Source organism: Triticum urartu, chromosome 1A (genome assembly GCF_056163025.1).
Source record: "Triticum urartu cultivar PI428250 chromosome 1A, HENAU_Tu73, whole genome shotgun sequence".
NCBI lineage: Eukaryota > Viridiplantae > Streptophyta > Magnoliopsida > Poales > Poaceae > Triticum > Triticum urartu.
The window spans coordinates 414,778,253-414,798,160 of NC_141873.1; positions in this window are offsets into that span (position 1 = coordinate 414,778,253).

Genomic DNA, 19,908 nt, shown 5'->3' on the forward strand with positions numbered 1-19,908 from the left:
GCCTGCCGGGGCATGGCGAGGGGCGGCTTGGCGTGAAGCGGTGAGGAGGGACGTGCGTGCCGTGGTTCTGCAGTGGGGGCAAGCTAGGGGCACGACGCGTTGGCTCGGGCGCGGCACGTGCAAAACGCGTGCTCTGCTCGCGCTCCGGGCATGCACGGGACGTGCTCGACGTAATGCCAGAGCATGCTACAGAGCTTGGGTGAGGCTGGCATTTAGCAGATCTAGGTTAGGAGTAACTGGGAGTCTAGTGGACATGCTTGTTTGATCAGAGGTGCAAGTTCATAGTGCAAAGAAAAAAGTCATGTCAAAACTGTATATGCACTCAGGGTGTTTGATAAAATGCCAATGGCACTTAGGCAAGTCTTGGAGTGGTCAAAAACTCCAGATGGTGGTCTCTTTAGATGAATAAGAGGGTGGTGAGGTTGGTTTGTGAAAAGCACAAACTTGTTAATGCAAGTTTTGCAAAACTACAATTCTGGACAGGAGATAAATGGCATTATTTCATGAACCAAAAATGATCCAATGGGTGCATGCTCCTGGACTTAGGGGTTTGGTAGGGCTGTCTACAAGTAGGAGAAGGCACAAGGTCACTGGAGCAAAAATAAATAGGGTTGTAGTAGAAATCACAAGGCTGGACCAGAATGGAAAAGAGGTAGATTCACTCAAATTTTTCAAATAACATCACTGGGTTTTTGCATAAAGTTGAATCATATGCTACTACCAACATCCCATAATTTTGGTGGAGGCCAGAAGGAAATATTTAAATGGGTTGTAGTGCAAATTTGCACTCTAGACCAGAGAAGAAAAATTGATGCAGAGCTCAAAATATTACATGAATAAAAGATATTTTTGTATAAAAGTGATTTAAAAACATCACATGACATCTCCAAATTTTGGTTGGAATTTTAAGTGAATTAATCAAATGGTTGTAGTTCAATTATGGCCATATAACCTTGGAAAACCATTTTTCAAGAAAATAAAGATCAAGCAATTTAATTAGGTAATTAGTTATACTGATAAAAGAAAAGTTTTTCTTGAGAGTTTAAACAAGTCCAATAACATATTTGAAAGGTTTTCACTTTGAAAAAAAAACTCCATAATAACAAGGGAGAAAATGGTTCAAAAATCAAAAGGGAGCCCAGAAAATAAAAGTTTTAATTCCTGGCAAAATTTTAATTTAATAAAACAAGGCCAAAAATTTTGGGGTGTCACAACACTACCCCCCTTAAGAAAAATCTCATCCTCGAGATTTGTTAAAAGATGTTTTAAGAAAAACTATACGCAATAAAAAAATGTGGCTACACTGAGAGGGCAATAAGTGGTGCAAAACCATAGTGTGGATACTGGTGCTGCATGGAAAAATCTACTGTTCGGGACAAAACATGAGATTTCTACGCTGGATATAAATTTAGAATAACTTCTAAATTTAAATATACGCTGGTCGTACCCGAGAGCACAGTGCTCTCTCTGGCCGACAGGTAGACCCGAGGCCCACTGTCAGCCTCTTCTTCTCCCTCTGGCTCTCTCTTCTTCCTCTCTCCTGCACGCTTTCTCCACTGGCGACGCCTAGCGCATAGGGCATCTAGGCCGTACCGCGGTAGTGCGCGGCGTGCTAGCTGCCGGTGCAGCATGCACTCACCTCGCGGGCAGCGCGCTATCGGCACTGCTCGCGGATTCGTCTCCGAACACCGGCGATCGGCGACGAGCGACGTTGGTGGACTTCGCCCACCGTACACCGAGCTCGAGCTATAAAACGGCCGGGGTGCCCCTCTCTTCTTCCTCACACCTGGCCTCACTTCTCCTTCTCCTTCTTCCTCCATTACTGCTTACAAAAGCTCGGGTTAGGCTCTAATGGCGGAGGCGATGCCGGACTGGTTTGCGATCCTGATATGCGTAGGTCTGGCGACACTGCTGGGGCTCTCCGTGCTCCTGTGCGCGATGATCCTCGACGAGCGTCGCGACGCTGCTGCTCGGGTGTTGGTTCTCCGCGGTGGTGGTGATCACGAGGAGTAGATGGGGTGTGCCGGGTGCTGACTGTTGTTAGGGGGGTGATTAGCTGGATGTAACACCGTTGCAAAGTTTTGCAAACCGTATATGTGTCCGAAAGATTATGGTTGTGAGTCTGCTGCCGTGGTGTTGCGAGAAATTTATTAATCCACGCCGTGAGAAGGTGCAGATGTAGCAACTCAGGGAAAAGAAATCTCACTCCAGGATTTTACGAGGGAAAACAGTTAATTTAAAGGGGCATAAACCACAACAAAAACTACACACATTAGTAGAAGCCAAATAATTGACTCGTCGTACAAACTCAGGGTATCACGCATAAGTCACACACATAAATAAATGTTGCAATAATGAACACCGCAACGACGTCTAAAATGGGAATGGTAACTGGACGGGGTCCCTAGAGAACGTCTCTGGTACTGGGATATACTCCTCTTCTATCGGGGGAAGTGGATTGACCAGTCGATGCACGTGCCTCTCCTGGTCGGGCCTTAGTGCTCTGCCGATGGCGATCTGAGGATTTAAATCTGCGAGGCTCTGGAGATAACCCATCATACGTTGGGTTAAACGCTCTTGAGCGATGACGTACTGGACAAGGTTGGCCAGGACTGGGTCTCTCTCAATGCGTCCACCGGGAAAAGATGTCACCCCTCCGGGTGCTGCATGGCTAGGGAAGTAATAAACCCTCGTTCGCTGGCATAGGGTACCACGAATCGAAGGCGAGCAAGCGCTTCGTATGCAACAGCTTCTATGGCCATGTGTGGGGTTGGCACAGATTTCCCCATGAAGGAGACCTCCGTTGGATCTTGGTTTGAGTTTATGGGAGGGATGTGTACTGCTGCCCAATATCTCGAGGTGGAAGGGGTAATTCTCGATTTGAACAGCTCGTACTGGGGTGGCTGTGTAGCGCCCATGGTACTGCAGGTAAAATCCCGCAATATCTTGACAAAACTACCCGGGGTTGCATCTGGGGTTCTCAGATAAATGCTAGGGCTCGGCATGGCTAGGAAATGGTTGTGAGGGTGGTGCACAAGATGAGGGGTGCTTGGCAAGGTCACGTGGTGGCCTTTTTATAGCACCGGAGCTGGGTCATTTTTACCGAGGTGAATGGTAAAGAAAATTTTCAGCTCTGTTCCAAGGGTCGGGGTCAAGCCACAGATTCACACATTTCACTATAGTGATGTGTTACTATGGGGTTGATGGGGTGATTTTTGGTAACTGTGTCCGGGATAGAAATCTTATACTGCATACTAGCGTATCCAGGCAAGGCTACTATTAAAATAGAGGCACGACAACAGGCGGCATTTAATTACCAGGCCACATGATTACAAAGCGAGGGTACACTGGGACTCGATACGACTCGGGTGACTTAGTCTACCTCGTTTACATCCAAGCGGGCGTGCCTTGAGGCTCCTCCACGGGTCTCGTCGTCGGAATTAGCTGGAGTGGGTTGAGGGGCTGCAGGCTCGGGGTAGCGATGAGGACCATCTCGGGGATTGTTGGCCACAATCCCGTTGGAGTGTGCTCCCAATATGCGACGAAGCACTTCTGGGGTTATCGCAGCACCTTGGCCGATGGCTGGGGCAGGCCTCAGGGACTCGATCGGGTGTCCAAACAGCACGACAGGGTTGTCGGCGTTGGGCTCATTCTCTTCTCTCGCCGGGGCTCGACGAACCAGCTCTCCACGAGCTGCGATTAGATCAATAGTGATTTGATCGCACAGTTCCTCTAGTGCACTTACATAGCGCACTAGGTGCAACAATGCGGGATCTGTCTCGTGATCTCCGTTGGCAACTTGGGGTGGTCTACCATACCCTTCACGTCTGGGGTAGTAGTGGAACGAGCGTCAGTTAACTCTGGGCGACAAGTGCCGGAGATGAACTATAGCCTCTCGAGCAGCTAGTTGAATGGCTTGTGGTTCAAAGGAAGTTGTCCTTTCGGTGAACCTGTAGGGGCGCTCGGGCTCTAGACCCCTACCGTAGATGTGTATAGTGGCCCAAAATTGACGGTTCTCACCGCTCATGGGTCCTTGGTACACAACATATTCTGGGGGCTCTTCTAACGCATAGGCACGATGGGTGAGGTTTGCGAGTATGGTCACAAAGCCTCCAAGGTTGGTTGCTGTGGTCTCATTGTGCACGACAGGGCCAGGCATTGTGGCTTGGTTTGGGGTAGAGGCTGTGCTGTGTTGTGTTTGGGCTAGCATGCCCCTTTTTATAGGAAAAGGGGACGGAGTCTTCCTTCGCACGTTTGCGAGAAAAGGAGTATTTAGGATTCGATCGCTGGCGCAGGAGCGACAGGTTAGGTTGATAGGTTGGGCACCGACTGCTGAAAGGTGTTGGGTCACTGTGTGGCTATCTTGCACGAGAAGCTTGGCTGGGGTTTGGTTATGGTTTGGTGGGTTGGTTTGCCTATGTTTATAGACCCGGCTAAGATAGGATTAGCCAATGGTCAGCCTGGCTCTGATACAAAGTCTGTCACGACCGGGTTTTCCGGGTATAAATTTCCAGAAAAATACCGTCGTGCTCATCAGCCCCAGGATTACTGTTAGCTGATGAGGCTCCAACTTGATACAGAAATTCCAAGCAAAATACAAAATATGTAGTACAAGACCATTCTGGCCTGTGAGTACAACAAATGGTTTTTAGTGGTTGAGGGCGGAAGCGGTTTGTGAATCATCGGTGTCTAGGGGACTCCATTTCCCACAGGAACAACTAACCAGGTTAACTCCTATCTTCGCGAGGCTGCTATCACCGTTGCTTAGGTTCCGGGGCTGTCATCGCGTCGCTCCTCTCCGTGCAGAAATCTGGCCAAGACAATAGCCAGGGACAAGCCAGTGAGTACTTTGAATGTACTCGCAAACATTAAGAACACAGGTATAATATAATTGATAATCATGCACTGAAAAATTCCATGATCACATCGTCAGTCATAAACAAAACATCTTTTATGCGTGCAAGCAGGTTATTTTCATGCAACATGAATAAGTAGTAATAGAGTGGGAATAAAATGCCACAGTCGGGCGTCTGAGCGACACCACATTAAGGGCTTTAACAGAAATGCCACAGTCGGGCGTCTGAGCGACACCACATAAAGGGCTTTAAAAGAAATGCCACAGTAGGGCGTCTGAGCATCACCACATAAAGGGCTTATAAGAGAAATGCCACAGTCGGGCGTCTGAGCGACACCACATAAAGGGCTTTAAAAGAAATGCCACAGTCGGGCGTCTGAGCGACACCACAAAAAGGGCTTTAAAAGAAATGCCATAGTCGGGCGTCTGAGCGACACCACATAAAGGGCTTTAAAAGAAATGCCACAGTCGGGCGTCTGAGCGACACCACAAAAAGGGCTTTAAAAGAAATGCCACAGTCGGGCGTCTGAGCGACACCACATAAAGGGCTTTAAAAGAAATGCCACAGTCGGGCGTCTAAGCGACACCACATAAAGGGCTTTATAAAATAAATAATCACAATGAATATCCAGGAGGTAGAACCGTCCCAGGGATACAAATATTGCAACGGGTTAGTCCATCACAAAATAAAAATCATGGTCCTCACAAGTAACCAGTCGGTATCCAAGTTTGGTTTAACAATATCTCCTCCGAAGACCGACACTAAGACCAACACTTGACCCATCCCAGACTGTAATCCTTAACCATGGACACGGCTATTCGAATAGGTTTAATCTCTGCAGAGGGTGTACTCTTTACCCACGAGTAACGGATTCCTTTAGTCCATCGGGACTAATTCTGTCTACGGCCTTTTTGTTGAAAACACGCCTAACTTGCACACACCAGCTTAACTCATCGGGTCTGGAATCACCCACGACACTTGTTAAGCAAAACACTAAGTGGGGAGGCTACAACCTCGCGTAGCATGGGATCAAATTTATATCGCGCGCTCTAAGGGGTGGCCTCCCCTCTCGGTCCCAACCTGAAACACCCATGCCCCCGGACCAGGTGGCCTGCCTACCGGCTACAACCGGTATCTTCCACCATGGCCTCTCTGTACGGTGTGTGCTTGAAAGGGGTTGACGACTTACTGAACCGTACCCTACCTGCGGCAGGGACAAGTGGTAGTACAAAACAAGTATGGGGGTTACTGGGACAAGACTCGATCTACGGTCGACTCAGGAGGTTTATGAATTCCCTGCATGATATGTATAACAAATATATTTCAACCAACAAAATCACCACTCAATATACCTTACCATGCCATACCGGACATAACCGTCCCGACGGGACCGGCGACAAGCTCACTCCTACCCAAGGCAGAGGCTTTCCCGGATTCCTTTCTGGCATGCATGCAAGGCACATGAGGATGATTACCATCACAAGTATATTCATTTCCAACAGCAAGGAAATCACTAATATGCATTCATGAAAATGATCATATCACATGAAATAACAAGTTCTCCGATATAAGGTGGTGTTATAAACGTGTCAACTAACACACCAAAAATATTATTCCGGGGTTCAGAATGCTTGCCTTCATGGTGTGGAGAGGTGGGGTGTTCTCCAAAACTTTTGAAAGTTTTCCCCCTTTCTCCAAAAAATCCTATTTTCAAAAATATGCAAATAACACATATTTCAAAAACAGTACAAAAAAGTTGTTCGGGAAATTTTCAAATAAATCTTAAAATAAACTAGACAGAATTTGAGAGATGGAGGAAAAAGAATCAATTCATTTGGAGTTATATTTAAAAAGTTATAGGCAGTCAAAGTTCTAGTCAAAATCTGTTATTTAAAATAAAACAGAAAAGAAAACGTTTCAGAGGGGAATACGCTTTCGGAGCGGGGGAAATGCACTGGGGTGGATTACGCCTTCACTTAACCCACGTGGACAGGTACAGGGTCACTGACAGTGGGTCTAGGGGGCCCACTGGTCAGGTTTGACCAGTCGCCGTGCCTCCTTCTTCCTCCTTTGTCCGAGCGGGGCGAGGTTCCGGCGTTGCTCGCCGGCGAACGGCGGCACCGTTCAAGAAACCGAAGCCATCCACGGGCTCAGGGGGTCGAGGCGGTCCCGTCGGTGGTTGCTACGGTCTCGGGGGTGGACGGAGTCGTCGGCGGTGAGCTTCGGGAGCAAAGTGTGTTTGGGGCTGTGGTGGTTCCCGATCAAAATCGAGTAGGGGAATGAGTTCACGGGAGGATGAGAAGGTTCCTGGTGAAGAGAACGGAGAGGGGGAGGCCCTGGTGGTGCCGGAATGGCCAGGGCAGTGGCGGCGGCTGTAGTTGCCGGAGATGGGGAAGGAGACCTCCCCGGGTCGATTGGCTGCCAATGGGGGTCCTAGGGAGATGGCTTGGGACTTCCTGCGTGCGGAGATAAGCTCGGGGCTCCTTAAATAGGTGATCGGGGTCGGTTCCGACGGTGGCCGCGGATAAGGTTGCCGGCGACCGCCATTCTATAGCTAGGGCGTCGTGGCAGCGATGAGCGCTAGTGGACACACTCGTGGATGAGCTCGCGCTGTTCCAGGGGCCAGGTGGCGAGCGGGAGAGGCTCGGGCGGCGCCGACATGAGCAGAGGCTGTCGGGCGGCTGTGGCGGCTAGCTCCTGGCCTGCCGGGGCGTGGCGAGGGGCGGCTTGGCGTGAAGCGGTGAGGAGGGACGTGTGTGGCGTGGTTCTGCAGTGGGGGCAAGCTAGGGGCGCGACGCGTTGGCTCGGGCGCGGCACGTGCAAAACGCGTGCTCTGCTCACGCTCCGGGCGTGCACGGGACGTGCTCGACGTAATGCCAGAGCATGCTACAGAGCTTGGGTGAGGCTGGCATTTAGCAGATCTAGGTTAGGAGTAACTGGGAGTCTAGTGGACATGCTTGTTTGATCAGAGGTGCAAGTTCATAGTGCAAAGAAAAAAGTCATGTCAAAACTGTATATGCACTCAGGGTGTTTGATAAAATGCCAAGGGCACTTAGGCAAGTCTTGGAGTGGTCAAAAACTCCAGATGGTGGTCTCTTTAGATGAATAAGAGGGTGGTGAGGTTGGTTTGTGAAAAGCACAAACTTGTTAACGCAAGTTTTGCAAAACTACAATTCTGGACAGGAGATAAATGGCATTATTTCATGAACCAAAAATGATCTAATGGGTGCATGCTCCTGGACTTAGGGGTTTGGTAGGGCTGTCTACAAGTAGGAGAAGGCACAAGGTCACTTGAGCAAAAATAAATAGGGTTGTAGTAGAAATCACAAGGCTGGACCAGAATGGAAAAGAGGTTGATTCACTCAAATTTTTCAAATAACATCACTGGGTTTCTGCATAAAGTTGAATCATATGCTACTACCAACATCCCATAATTTTGGTGGAGGCCAGAAAGAAATATTTAAATGGGTTGTAGTGCAAATTTGCACTCTGGAACAGAGAAGAAAAATTGATGCAGAGCTCAAAATATTACATGAATAAAAGATATTTTTGTATTAAAGTGATTTAAAAACATCACATGACATCTCCAAATTTTGGTTGGAATTTTAAGTGAATTAATCAAATGGTTGTAGTTCAATTATGGCCATATAACCTTGGAAAACCATTTTTCAAGAAAATAAAGATCAAGCAATTTAATTAGGTAATTAGTTATACTGATAAAAGAAAAGTTTTTCGTGAGAGTTTAAACAAGTCCAATAACATATTTGAAAGGTTTTCACTTTGAAAAAAAACTCCATAATAACAAGGGAGAAGATGGTTCAAAAATCAAAAGGGAGCCCAGAAAATAAAAGTTTTAATTCCTGGCAAAATTTTAATTTAATAAAACAAGGCCAAAAATTTTGGGGTGTCACACCATTCGGCACTGTCATGGAAAAATTTGGAGTGGAAACAAGGTCTTCAGAGCAGACAATGCTATCAGACGAAGTGCATGTCTTGCTGGTTATGGATAGCTCCTCAGAGGAGGATTCAGAGAGAGATGACCAGTCCTATCCCCCCTGAGGTGCATGCTCTAACTTGGCAGGATTATGTTGCTCATATCGTGTGTATGGTATCTTGCATTGCTATGTCATTTGCTTAGTTTAGACATGCTTTGTGTGAATGCCACCTGTTTAGTGTCTAATTACCATATATGTGAATTATTCAATGCCATCTTGTTGCAAGACATCATATATGTGCATTATGCAATGCTATCTTGTTGCAAGGCATTATATATGTGAATTATGCAATGCCATGCTATTTAGCCAAGCATCATATATGTGAATTATATCATGCCATCCTTTTTTTGTATTTCTCGTTGCATTTGTCAACAATGTTTGTATATTCAACTGCTCTTCCTGTGCATCAGCCATTTTAATTGGTGATGGAGAAATCTGGAGTGACAACAAGGTCTTCAGAGCAGACAATGCTACCTGCTGAAGCAGACATCTTGCTGGTTACAGATTGCTCTTCAAAGGAGGATTCAGAGGCAAATGACTAGTCCTATTATCCCCCTGAGGTGTATGCTCAAACTTTGCAGGGTTATATTATTCATATCATGCATATGTTGTATTGCAATGCTTAGTTTTTACATCATATACACAATATTGAATGCCATCTCCTTAGTTGACACATCATATATGCGATTGCCCTCTGCTCACTTGCTTATTATATAAATCATATATTTGAATTATATCATGCCATGATGTTTACATAGACAACATGTCTCTGAATTATGGCATGCCAACCCATTTTCTAAAGACATAATATATTTATATCATCTCGTCCTATTTACATAGTCATCATATTTTGAATTATATCATTCTATCCGTTAATTATATCATGCCATCATGTTTCCATCGATGGCATGTTTGTGATTTATTGCATGCCAACGACTTTAATAGACACATCGTATAGTTATATCATGTCATTCTGTTTACATAGTCATGATATTTTGAAGTATGTCATTCTATCTTGTTTAGTTAGCCATCATACATGTGAAATTGTGTCATGCTATCCTGTTTAATTAGCCATCATATATGTGAAATTATGTCTTGCTATTCTGTTTGGTTAGACAACATAAATGTGAATTATTTCATGCCCAATTTTCTTCCCTACTATCCATTGCACCTTTTTATCTTACAATGTCTGTACATTCAATTACTTTTCTTGTTTATCATCCATTTCAATTGGAGGGGGTGATGGTAGTATTTGTGGGTGTAAAAACACGGTCTTTAGAAAAGATCGTGCTACCTGTCGATGCAGATAGAACCAAGATCGTGCTACCCAAGAACCAGCCCCACCACACATAACTCAGACTCACGCAGATTGTACCCCTACCTAGTTGGACAGAGAACCAGCTACACCCCTTCTAACCCCAACTCCAGCAGATAGTAACCCAGTTCCAGTTGACACAACATCATCTCCTCCACAGAGCACCTAAACACGAGTAGTTAGTAAGGGAACTGCAGTGCCCAAAGCACGAGGACCACCACTCCGAACCCCAAGTCAACACTTAAAGCAGAAGAGGAATTGTTCTCAGGTAAGGTTCCATAGCTATGGTTCATACTACTTTGCTCTTGCATCACTGTATTTACTCATACCAACTAATTTCAAATTTGAAGGATGCAATTGAAACTCCAATGGCGCAACAGGTATGTTTTAAACATGTTTCTTTAACGTGTTTGCTTTTGTAACTTGCTCTATGTTGATTTCAGTTTCAATTGAATAAACAGTTATGTTCTCATGCCATGCACATTACAAGTGTTGTTATTGTTGTGTAGTTTCCCACACTTATATTCTGTCTATGCTCCTTTGTCTTAAATAGATATGATTCGAACTATATCTATCTTGATTTGGCAACATAAACGAGAATGATATAGACCATACAGTGACCATATTACGTAGATATATGTTTGTTTCATGCTGTTATCCTGTCCACCTTACTACTGAACTGGTTTACCAAAATGAGTTTCATATACAACATGGTAAACCTCTGATGTTTTTGTTTGTTTGTCTTTTAGAACGCGGATAAAATATTGGAGAAGAGTACCCCGTTATGCAATGGTAAAGGAATTAATGCAGATAAGGTTCAAGATAGTGAGACATCCCTGTTTGTCTCCAAGAAAGCTGATTAAAACTATATTGAAGATACTAAGACAATCCCAAAGTCCTGTCTTGATGTAGTGTTCGAGTTACTGGCTACTACTGCTGGCACTAGCTCTTCGAACTCGCTGCCTAAATCAGTTCGGTTTCTTGAGTCTCAGCTTCAAGTTGAAAGACATCGATCAGATGTTATGCGACAGGAAGCCGAAGGACTGAGGAAGTCCCTACAGAATATAGATGCATACTTTCTGGTGCAACAGCAAGTGCTGGAGGATTTAAGCGCCAAACAAGAGAAAGTTAATAATCTTGCTAAGCATCTTGCCAGCATTATGGGTACCCAGGATATTGTTTCTTGAGCTCTTCTGAAGTGGATTCAGTTCTGGACTTGTTTTGCCGTGGCGTGTATTTGCACTGGTCGCCAACTCTGACAACAAATGTATATAATAGGCTGCTTTGTTCCCTATATTTGCACTGGTGGCGAACTTTGATGCCTAGTGGATGTAATATGTGTAATAGCTGTGATAGCCTAGCGTAAGTTGCTTGCTTATTTATTTCCCTGTTGTCTTGTTTGTTTCTTTGCTTGTAGTCAGTGCAGTTCTTTTTCCGTGGTTTGCTAGTGGCCGCAATAACCTATTTTTTAAAACTAGGCCACAATAACCATGGGCTACATATTTACTGTAGTTACCATGGGCCTCCTACGGGCCGTAGAAACAATGGGCCTTCTAAGGGTCATAGCATCAATGGGCCTTCTACGAGTCGTAGCATCAATGGGCCTTCTACGGGCCATATCATCGATAGACCAAACATGGGCCAATAACAGACCGCATTTTGGGCCGTAAATGGGCTACATTTGGAATCACTCGTTCATGGGCCGACAACAACGGGCCGTCATTAATCAACCGCATTTGATGACGCTACGAAAATGGCCCAAAGGATTAACGGGCCGCAAAATGGGCCTATTGTAACCACGGGCTGAATTTGGCCCATAAGTAGAAAAGGCCAGGAACGGGCCGTAAGTAACTGAATGCTGGAAATGAGCCCAAGAATAAATGGGCCCTGAGAAGGCCGAAAGATAACACGGGTTGGAAATGGCCCAATGGAATAATGGGCAGTTGATTGGTAGAAAGCAGTACACTATTCATTGCGGGCCAGATTCACCACGGGGTGTTAATGGGCCAAGAGTTACACATGGCCTCGTATGGGCCGAAAGACATCATGGGCCATACATGGGCCGGAAGTTACAAAGAGCTGGAATTATATTGGACGACCTAGATGAAGCTACTGGACTTAATTCCGAAAGGCCGTAATGGGTCGTGAGTTAGGGGACCGTAAATGGGCTATATACGAACATGCCGTTAACAGGCTTTCCATGGGCTGGCCCGTTACCTTTTGAGCAAGTCAAAAAGGCCGACCTTTTCACTAGAATGGGCCTCTGTTGGGCCGTGCCATGTCTCGATGTATTGTAGGCGCCTCCTGTCCAATGAATGGATGACATCTGTCCCAACGGTGAGCCAACACATGTTTCCTCTGGCCAATGAGAATTTTACATGTGGAAAATCCTCATTGGTCCGGGCTGTTAGCGGGTTATCAGATCCAGAGCCAGACCGGAAAGCTTAGTGGTGACCCGTTACGGTGGATGCCACGTGTCGGTCACCCATGACGAAAGCATTTCCATGACGCGCCATTTATCGTCAGGGAAGTGGACACTTCCCTGATGATAATTCTGGTAATGTCATGGAACACTTCCATGACAACACATGTATGACTATCTTGATTCTGTCACAAAATCGTCATGGATGTATACGCATGACAGAAAACGTGACCTACTGTGACAAACATGTATCATCACGGAAGTGTATTTTTTTGTAGTGAATACAATTCTAACATGAATAATAAACATTTATCATTATATAAGGAAATATAAATAACAACTTTATTATTGCCTCTAGGGCATATTTCCTTCACTACTATCACGTAATGAATTGAAGGAATATCCAACAAAATTATACAAAAAGAACACACACACAGAGGTCCAGAACTCCTCGTTATTCGATTTCATCATGCTCCTGCTGCCATGTTGTGGCGGCTGCTGAGTGCTAACATTTACATACCCTTTTTTTTTCTTCCTTCCATAACAAAGCATTGTTTGCTTGCATCCATTACAAATGCAACTTCCCTTCCACACATGGGATTTCTCCTCTATGCCAACTCAACTGAATGGATGCTGTACATATGTACCTCGATGCAGACCTCTCTATGACTGACCTCTAGCATCTCTCTGGGTGCAAGGGAAAAAAAGAGAGGACAGTGTGTTGATGAGTCTTTTCATATATCCTTCAAATGTATAAAATTACATAGCCGGCTATGTTAGCTATTACAATGGCACTGGAACATAACAAATATCATAGATTAGCAGTTGGCAGTTGGATCGATTAAGAACTCATGAACTGCACCATTATCTGAGCTCGTTGAATTGAACAGAGCATCATCTAATCTAAGGATGGTGAATTCGGCGGGATAACATTCTTGGATTGATAAAACTATATATATATTTAATATTATATGCTACTTGGCTGATGATGCTCCCTACCATTAGGTACTGCATAAAATAATTTGTATAGAACATATACATACCTATAAAAAAATTGTTGCTAGGGAAGTGAGTCTCCTCATCATGATCTGTTGCAATGCAGACGTGCCTGGAGGAACAGAACCGGAGGATGAAGCGAAGGCACTAGCATCTGTAGAATTTGTTAATGTCGACCAATCTGCAGAGCCTGGTGTAACGTCCCGAATGTAACATTCCATAATTGTAACTCCAACTCTTGCCATTTATGGAAATGTTATATGTTATATCCTCCGTGGTTGGGTTTTGTCCTCGTTTTGCATTTTGTTCATGTCATGCATTTCATCTCATGTCATCATGTGCATCTCATTTGTATTCGTGTTTGTCTCATGCATCCAGTCATTTCCCCATTGTTCGTTTCGGAATCCGACACTCACACATGCACCTGTTGCACCTCTCAGATCTCATTTCGTGAGCGGGAGAAAAACGTTCTCGCAATGGGCCGAGATTTGTCGAGTGGCCTTGGTACACCACCGGTAGGCCTCCTATCAAATTTCGTTTCATTTGGAGGTCGTTTGATGCTCCAACGGTTAACCGTGTAAATGCCGAAACCCTCCTCTACTTGCAACCCAACACCCCTCCGCAACAGCCCACTAGCCCATCTAAACCCCCTCCACGCTCTCCGTCGTTGGATCATGATCGTGTGTGCGAAAACCGCACCTCAATAGCCCTCTCCTAGCTCTCACAATCTATAAATAGGCCTCCGTCCGAAATTCATAGGCGAAACCCTAGCATGTCCCCCTCCGTGCCGCCGGACGTGTCCGTCCGGCGACCGGCCGGATCTCGCATCCCCGGCGAGCTCCTCGCCAACTCCGGTCACCACCACATCTCCGGCGACCTCGTCGTCTGATCTTGGTTCGCGCGCCACCGGATAAACCCTAGATCCGGAGGTATAAATTTTTCGCCCAAGTCTCCATGAAATCCACTTCATGTGTGCCCCTTTGACATGTCATAACTCCATGTTCGTAGCTCCGTTTTGTGTGCATGTTACACCAAAATGTTCATCTTGTGATGCTCTACATGCTGGTGTCATTTGCATGCATGCTGTCCATATTGGTGCCCAAATCTTTGTTGCAAAAGTGCTAAATGATGTTATCTACTGGGAACTATCATAACTTGTTGTTTTGTCTTTTTCATAGCATTTAGTGTGTTCATATTTTGAGCATCATGTCTACATGTTTTAGGAGCATCTTCATGCCATCTTTATAGTGGTGCAATCCTTGTATTTTTATGTGCCCTGTGGTGACTAGCACAAGCATGCCAAGTAGGCCACTTGATGTTGCTGATTTCAGCCACTTGAGGTTGCTATGTTGACTTGTTGGCACAAGTAAATCCTTGCATATTTTGTTGACGTTCAGTAAGGGTTTTGAAGATATGGTTATGCTCTATCCATTAATGCCTTTGTTTGTAATTATGGGGTACTGTAGCTTGTCATTACCAAGGTCTCCTTTTGCTAAATATTATTGCTGTCAGGCTGTTAACAGGAAGTGCATTTTTGCCATGTGTTTTGCTAGTGATCCATGCACCCAATGACCATGCTCTTTCCATGTTTAGCTTCATAATTGTGTCTTCTTACTGTTGGTTGCTTTGTTATGCCATGAAATGCTTTGTGGTGAGTGGCACAAGCTTGCAAAGATGCTATCATTAATCTATTTCTGCCATGTATGATTTTCCTGTCTGAAACCTGTTTCATATCACTTGCCATGTTTGCATTGATGCGACCATCTTTTTTGTGCATCTTTGGCTCAAGTTCACTAAGGGAGTTTTGTTCATTGCCTTTAGAACTAGCATGCCATGCCCTTGTTTGCCATGATATGTTCCTGTAGAATGTAGTTTAGTAGGTCTAAAAATTGCTATCTGATGCTGTTTTTGCCATGATAGTGAAAAACTGCCAAGTGTGTAAACTGTTATCATTTGCATTTTTCCATGGTGTTTTAGACTTGTTCTAGTGAGTTCTAGCAGGAGCTCAATGTTCATGATTTTTAGAGCTTCACATGTACTTCACTGCCATGTGTTTTGTTTTTATGTTGAAGTGTTGTAGCTTATTTTCAAGATGCATCTTAAGTTCTATGATGTTGTTAAGCGTAGTTTTGCTTTGTTCTTGTTTTGCTCGTCTTTTGCAAACCGTGCATCCATTTCTGGTGATCTCTATATCGATTTCAACTGAAATCTCCTAACCTATCCAGTGGCATGCTTGGTTTACCAAGTTGATGCCATGATCATATTTTCCCTTCCGGAGTACCCATATGCATTGCACATCATATCTTGCATCCCATGCCATGTCTTGCATCATATTGCTTGTCCATTGCACCGTGATTGATTGTTGTTCCGTTGCTTGTGTTCTTGCTTTGGGTAGAGCTGGGAGACGAGTTCGTGAACGAGGATTCTGTCGAGTACGTTTACGAGGAGCAAGCTTTCGACAATCCTAAGAACGTTGCAAGCAAGATGATCATTACCCCTTATATCACTTCTATCTTTGCTTGCTAGTTGTTTGTTCTATCGCTATGTCGCGCTACCGACCACTTGTTTATCAAGCCTCCCATATTGCCATGTCAAGCCTCTAACGCACCTTCCTAGAAAACCGTTGTTTGGCTATGTTGCCGCTTTTGCTCAGCCCCTCTTATAGCATTGCTAGTTGCAGGTGCAGTGCAGGTTGTTCCATGTTGGAACATGGATATGTTGGGATATCACAATATCTCTTATTTAATTAATCCATCCATATACATGGTAAAGGGTGGAAGGCTTGGCCTTTTGCTTGGTGTTTTGTTCCACTCTTGCCACCCTAGTTTCCGTCATACCGGTGTTATGTTCCTTGATTTTTGTGTCCCTAACACGGTGAGGGTTTATGGGCCTCTCTTGATAGTTTTCTTTGAATAAAACTCCTCCAGTAAGGCCCAATATTGGTTTTACCATTTGCCTAATAGCAACTAAAACTTTCATAGGGACTTTCCAGACCCCGTGGACTTAATCAACAACCCGGGCCAGTGCTCCTCATGAGTGTTGGTCCAAACTAGAGCACCGTGCTGGACCGCCCTAGGCAACTTGGGGTATTTGGTATATACCTATACGCTTCGCTCATCCGGATGTGGCCTGAGACGAGATACGCTCGGCTATTATCAGGGTGACGGCACGCTGGGAGGTCTTGCTGGACTAGTTTTACCATTATCGAAATATCTTGTGCACCGGGATTCCAAGTCTGATCGGTGGGTCCCACGATGGAGGATTGTCTTTGTGGATCATGAGCTTGTCATGTGATAAGTTGGGACACCCCTGCAGGGTTTAAACTTTCGAGAGCTATGCCCGCTGTTATGTGGCAGATGGGAATTTGTTAATATCCGGTTGTAGAGAACTTGACACTTGACTTAATTAAAATACACCAACCGCGTGTGTAACCGTGATGGTCTCTTTTTGACGAGGTTCGGGAAGAGAACACGGTGGGGTTATGTTTGAACGTAAGTAGTTCAGGCTCACTTCTTGATCACTTCTAGTTCACAACCGTTATGTAGTTTCTCATCTTACTCTTGTACTCGTATGTTAGCCACCATATTTGCTTAGTGCTTGCTTCAACTCCACCTTATACCCACATCCTACCTATAAGCTTAACTAGTCTTGATCTCGCGGGTTTTGAGATTGCTGAGTCCTCGTGACTCACAGATACTACAAAACAGTTGTAGGTGCGGATGATACCAATGCAGGAAATGCCACCGAGCTCAAGTGGGAGTTCGATGAAGACCTTGGCCGTTACTATGTTTCCTTTCCAGATGATCACTAGTGGTGCCCAGTAGGGACGCGGTCAGGATTTAGCAATGGGGGTTTTCTTCTTTTCATTTGGATTCGTCCGTAGTCGGACCTTTTGTGTACTCTGATTAATGTATGACTAAATTTGATCATTGTGTGACGCGGCGATAGTAAGCCAACTATTTACTTCCTTGTTCTTTTACATGGGATTGTTTGAGGATGACCCTTCTTGCGATCATACCAAAATGCGGTTATGCCTCTAAGTCGTGCCTCGCCACGTGGGAGATATAGCCGCATCTTGGGTGTTACACCTAGCTAGGATGAGAGCATACATGATGGGTGATTACCTTGACTAGGACCACATGTACCAAACATGGTTGGAGGAGGCATCGTCCATTGTGGACTCACCGGCCTAAGGGAGACGATCGACCGCATGGGACTGGCTGGAGCAGCAGATGAGGGAGATTTGATGTATGAGAGGGTAAATTTTGCTATGAAATGAACTTATAGACGATGCCGACAGGATTTTGTCACTCTGGATGGTGTGTTCGTTGTCCTTTGACCTGGAGATGGCCAAACCATGCTCCTCTCTCTCTCTCTCTCTTGTTGACACAGCCGCCACCGCGCTCCCCTGCCTTCTCTCTTCATCACAGCCGCCACATCCTTATCCTTCTCGTGTCTCCCTCTCGAATCAGCCCAGGGGCGACATGGAAGGAGCCAATCAGTGGCCGATTTTGCATTGACTGGAGCACATGACGGGGGGTCTCTTACCAGTGTAGGATTTATATTAGGAGGGTGGGAGTTATTGAAGGGGTGGAAGGGGAACGGGAAGGTGTTGCATGATCTAGCAGCTATGTTGGTGCTAGTGTTTTCAGGAGCCGAGGAGTCGAGGAAATTGGAGCCAACGAACGGGCCACCGAGCCGCCCCATTGGAATATCGAGAGGTGGATGGATAGAGAATCGACACATGCAAGTTTTGATTACTGTTTATTATGCATGGAAAGCAAGGGACGCATGGACGCTCGCGTTCAGTTCTTTGCAAATTATCTGTTGCACTTATGCTCGCAATAGTTAAGGTGAAATAGGCGAGGAAAATCAGGAGAATTGCTGGCATGGCTAGATGATCATGTGCACGGGTTGTATGTTGAGAGAATAGGGAGAAGTGGGGAGCAACTTCTTACGAATGGTAGATGTGGGGAGGGGGCGCCACATAAGGACCAGACAATTGTTAGCCGTGTGCGGCGCCCCCCTCCACTGTTTACACCCTAGATCATATTTTCATAGTGCTTAGGCGAAGCCCTGCGGAGATCACTTCACCATCACCATCACCATGCCGTCCTACTGACGGAACTCATCTACTACCTCGACGTCTTGCTGGATCATGAAGGCGTGGGACGTCACCGAGCTGAATGTGTGTAGAACGCGGAGGTGCCGTGTGTTCGGTACTTGATCGATTGAAGCGCGAAGAAGTTCGACTACATCAACCGCGTTGTGAAACGTTTCCACTTAAGGTCTACGAGGGTACGTAGACACACTCTCCCCCCTCATTGCTATGCATATCCATGGATAGATCATTGCGTGTGCGTAGAATTTTTTGTTTTCCATGCAACGATTCCCAACATATATCGCAAAACTACTGCAAGGAATCAAACATATCATATTCAGTGATCCATAAGTTTTATGTAGGATTTTATGACTAACCATGCAAATGACAAATTCATGTTGACTCTCTAAATAGATATAAGTGAAGCATGAGAGTTTAATTCTTTCTACAAAATACCATGCTCTAATAAATACTATAAGTGAAGCAAAAGAGCATTCTTCAAATAATGGTTTTCCATGTGAAGAGAAACAGGCAATCCAAACTTCAAATGATATAAGTAGGCACATGAAGCATTCCCTAAAGCCATACTCAAAAGATATAAGTGAAGTGAAATGAGCATTCTATAAAACAACCATGGACTATCTCATACCATCATGGTGCATACAAAAATGAAAACTAAACACAAAAGACGCTCCAAGATTTACACATATCACAAGAATGGAACGAAAACGAAAACATACCGATACTTGTCGAAGAAAGATGGGATGCCTTCCGGGGCATCCCCAAGCTTAGACGCTTGAGTCTCCTTGGATATTTACTTGGGGTGCCTTGGGAATCCCCAATGTTGAGCTCCTGCCTCTCTTCCTTATCCTTATATCAAGACATCCTCGATCTTTGGACACTTCATCCACACAAAACTTAATAGAAAACTGGTGAGATCCATTAGTATAATAAAGCAAATTACAACTTTAAGTACTGTTGCAACAACATTCATATTTTACTTTTGCATTGTAGCTATTGTATTATAACTTCTCCATGGATCATACCACAGATAGAATCAATAGTTTCATCAAAACAAGCAAAACAATGCATCAAAAACAAAATTTGTCTTCAACAGGACAGTCTGTAGTAATCTGAACATTCACCATACTTCTGGTACTCCAAAATTCTGAAAAAATAGGAGAAAACGAAAATTTTGTATATGAATACTATGCAAGAAGTTT